Source organism: Mustelus asterias, chromosome 3, assembly GCF_964213995.1.
Source record: "Mustelus asterias chromosome 3, sMusAst1.hap1.1, whole genome shotgun sequence".
In the NCBI taxonomy this organism is placed as follows: Eukaryota; Metazoa; Chordata; class Chondrichthyes; order Carcharhiniformes; family Triakidae; genus Mustelus; species Mustelus asterias.
In genome coordinates, this window is record NC_135803.1 from 53322174 (window position 1) to 53326653 (window position 4480).

General features: G+C 43.0%; 1 non-coding gene across 1 annotated transcript; it reads left to right on the top strand.

Moving 5' to 3' along the window:
* The first annotated feature begins 3417 nt into the window (after nt 1-3417).
* Nucleotides 3418-3613, top strand: LOC144491954 (U2 spliceosomal RNA). Its single transcript, XR_013497527.1, has one exon. It is a non-coding gene; the product is annotated as a U2 spliceosomal RNA (small nuclear RNA).
* The last annotated feature ends 867 nt before the right edge of the window (nt 3614-4480 follow it).

Here is a 4480-nt window from a genome sequence, read left to right on the forward strand (position 1 = left end):
CCAGCGTTCGCGAACATGAACACTGGGTGGAATTTTGCAGGCACCCTACGGTGGGTTTAATAGTGGGTGAGGGAGGATATAAAGCAGTGGCAGCCAAAAAGTCAGCTTCTCACTGGTATAAAATGAATGGTGGGAAGGTGCGTTCCTGCTCATCATGGTAGGTCACCATTCCCAACAGAGGTCTGCAGGTGAAGGCCTGATAAGAATCATTCCCCCTGCCCAATTACTGGCATCACCAGCAGTTTTTCACGCCAGTCTAGAACATGTCTGGACCAACATGGCATGCAAATATAAACTTCCCTGCAAGAAGGCCCAGGGCAGCTTGCAGAGATCAGAAGGGAAGGTAGAAGTCTCCAGCAAACGGACCCAGGAACGTCATGTGCAGCAGTACACGGGCGGAGTATGTACAATGTGAATATTCTAAATTCAGGAACATTCTGAAAATGGATCTTCTCCTTGTTGGTGTCCGGGTGTCTTTTAAATATGGTGCCCAGATTTGAAGATCCATTTTCAGAATGTTCCTGAATTTAGAATATTCACATTGTACATACTCCGCCCGTGTACTGCTGCACATGACGTTCCAGGGTCCGTGCACCTAGCCCACTCCACCATGCAAAATGTTGAGAAACCCCCAACTGATAGTTAGGTCAGCAATACAACACAAGTTCCCACTGGCCACCATGGCAGGAGACTTTCTCCGTTTCCACACTGTGATGGGACCTCGACCCAGAATGGAAAATTCCACTCTCTCCACAGATGCTGACGGATCTGCTGATTACATCCAACACTTTCTCTCAATCAATGTCTCAGTTGCACCTATTGGCAGTGCCTTCATACTCGTATTGCCATGGAGATGGCCTTTGAGAAGGGAAAAGTCCACAGGAAGACACTGTAGGATTGGGTTGCAGGTTTGCCTAATTATCCCTGAACTTCACAAACACAATCAGTCAGCAAGAATTTGAGAAAGAGAGAGAGGAAGGGAGTGCAGAGAGATAGAAGCAGCAAGTTTCTATTGTTCATTATGAGGAGCATGGGAGCTCATGCTTGAATTCGAGAGACAAAGTTTGTGAGGATTTAAATGAGGCTGGAAGATTCATCTGGTTTTGGCCAGTGAGAGGGATCTCCAGGAATCTCATCCCTCACTATGAGAGTCAGTCAGGGATGGGGATTCACCTGGCTGAAAAAAGGAAAAGAAACAAGCCATCAGGAACTAAGAATAGTTCTGGGGTGGTTCCTAAAGTTTTTATCAAGAGTTGAACATTTCAAGCATTGTCTAACCAAAGATGCCGAAAAGTAGCTTTACAATCATTATCTGATGAGGAGATATATACTGAGGTTCTGCAATCTGAATGAAGTTTATGAATGTATAGTAGAATTTTCATCAAAAGATCAACTAGAAAAAATAAATCACTTAAATCACACCTTTCACAACCTCAAGGAAACTCAAAGCACTTTCAAACCAATGAAGTACTTTTCAAATATAATCACTGGGCTTGGTTTTTCAGGTGAGAGAATTTCCTGCCTGCCACATGAAGAGTTAGTGAAAAATACATCCCTAGTGAACACAGTTGCCCTGCAGTCAATTAACATTCCCAGGAATGCCAAGTAGCTGGAGGCAGGATTTCCTCAGACACTCTGTAGTCCCAGTAACACAATTTTGAGCAGTGTGCACTGCTGAATCTGCATGCAGAAACTGTCTAAACGTCTGAAGCTCCAGGACCAGATAAATGTGGGGTCTCATAATGGGTAAAGGAGTAGAGGCTTGGGAGCGGTGGGAGAAGTGGGTGAGGGTCATGATATCAAGGCCAAGCAGGGAGGGAGCACTCAGCAAAAGGGGACAGACATTGGAGCAGAGGGGAGGGGGTGAAGGTAGTCAACTGCAAAAAGGTCCAGTGATAGATGCACCGTCCTCTTTTCCCATCTGAGGCCCAAGCTGGTCTTCCCTGAACTCCTCCAGCCTGCTGAAAGATTATGGGAGGGTGGGAAGTGGTCCTTAAGTGGGCAGTAATTGGGCTTCAAATGAGGTGAGGGTGGCTGCCATAAGTCTTGCTTGTCCCCTGTAAAATTGCAAATGATCAAAAAGGCCGCCTGAGGAATTTTTCACTCTCCCTCACAAACCCTCCAGCAGTGAGCGTATATGTCTGCCTCTGCCCATTGCCCCAATCCCCAGCCCCACCCTTGTCTACAAACCGTCCAGCAGGTGACCATATATGTCTGCCCATTGTTTCCACCCCTACCACCTACAAACCCTCTGGTTCAATTTATGAATAAAAATCTCCTACAACCAGCAATGAAATGAATGATTAGACCATCTGTTTTAAGTATTGGTTGAAGGAGGAATGTTGGCCAGGAGGGCTCCTAAGTGGTGGCACATGATCTTTTACATGCAACTGAGAGTTCTCACTGGGCTTCAGATTAATGACCCATCAAAACATGGCACATCAGTTAGCATAATACTTTCTAAATATTGCACTGAAGTGATATTTCTAGTTTAGTTTGGGGTAATGAGTGGGAAAATTAATGATATGAAGAAGGAACAGAATTGGGGATAAGACAGGACCTCAGGGAATCCCAGATCAGTGATGGATTAATAGTTATTATGGGGCCCCATGCTCTGCTTCATTTTGTCCCCCCCCCCAGCTCCCCCAGCCGGGACCAACCCTTCCCCCATTGAGTAATAAATAGTTTAATTGAAAGGGTCCAATTTCTGATGGATGGATGTGTCCTGGTTAAATGTCTCAAATGCGGCCAAGCATTTTATTTTCTCCTAATGATGTGTGAGTAAAAATGAGTAATAAATTACCAACAGAACCAATAATCCCCAGGATATCCCACAGGATGGAACAAACATATCATATTTATAATTTGTTAAACTTCTGAAGTTGAGTTAATTTTTGAGTTACGGCGAGGTCAGGTCAATGACAGGTCAGGATAGCTGTGAAGCCTGTGAGGTATCGATTGATTGAAATAATCAATTTCTGGGGCAATGATGATGTTAACAAATCACTCAAATAAAAATATCCCTCCCATATCTTTACAATATTTAAATGAGCAAATTGCCAGTTTGTAGCTGGACTAACTGCTGTATTAATTCAAACATGCAAATTAAAGTGTATAAAAAAGTTTAACAACATGTGACTAGTCATCTGTGGTTTTATTTTTGAAACTCATACGCATATCACATCCCATACCCCTTTGATTACTTATTCACAATTGCACACAGATACATGGGCTAAATACATGGGGCATCCATAAAACTTTTTTAAAAAATTTGCAACATAGCACCGAGTACAAGATTAAAGTACATGTGCAGGTGTCTGACACCCCAACTCTTTCTTTTGTTATTTTTACCTGAATCCCCAGCTACCAGCTAGTACAGCAAGCAGACTGTATTAAAAAAATCAGACTGTATAATGCATTTCTCAGCCTTTTGGCTAAGATCAAGTGTAGTATCGACATGTTGTACTTGGTTGAAGTCATTAGGTTACATTTTAGCTTCATTTGAAGCAATTTTTAAAAGCAGCATCTCGGCCTTTTGGCTAAGATGCAAATGAGACCAAGCCTTGGAGGAGGTGCAATGCCTGTTCCAATCAGCTCGGATCATGTAGATCAAGCCCAAGACAAGAGGTGGGAGCCCTGTCTTTGTCAGCTTGGATCAGGAATGTCTCACTTGTTGAGACTCTGAATTAGACTTGATTGGATTGAATTGGATTTTTAAAAAATCAGACTGTATAATTATCGCGTCTCGGCCTTTTGGCTAAAATCAAGAGTAGTATCGATGTGCTGCATTTGTTTGAAGTCATGAGGTTACACTAAGGCTTCATTTGAAGCAATTTTTTAAAGCAGCATCTCAGCCTTTTGGCAAAGATGCAAATTAAATCGAGCCTTGGAGGAGGTGCAATGCCTGCTCCAATCAGCTTGGATCATGTAGCTCAAGCCCAAGACAGGATGTGAGAGGCCTATCTGTCAGCTTAGATCTAGAATATCTCACTTGATGAGACTTTGAATTGGACTTTGATTGGATTGAATTGGATATATTTTTTAAAAATCAGACTGTATAATTCTCAGCCTTTTGGCTAAGATCAAGCATCGTCGGATCAAGCCCAAGATGGGATGCAATGCCTTATCTCGTCAGCTTGGATCTTGTTTGTCTCTCTTGTTGGGACCATGAATTGGATCAAATTGGATTTTGAATTTGGTTTTTGGAGCAAGCAAGGAATGGCTTCGGATCTGCCCGGTTCACTCTGAGCACTGGCTTTGTAACATTAAGAATGGAGTAAAAAATAAAAATCTGACTGTGCAATGAATACACGCTCCTCTCACCGGGACCAGTACTTTAATCATTAATGTTAATTAATCAAGAGCGTGTGCCTTGAATGTAACACCAACTGGTGACTATGCCCAGTCATTGATGCCTTCCTGAACAATTGGGCGGTGATACCCAGAGGCAGACAGATCCAGCAAGATCCACTTCCACACA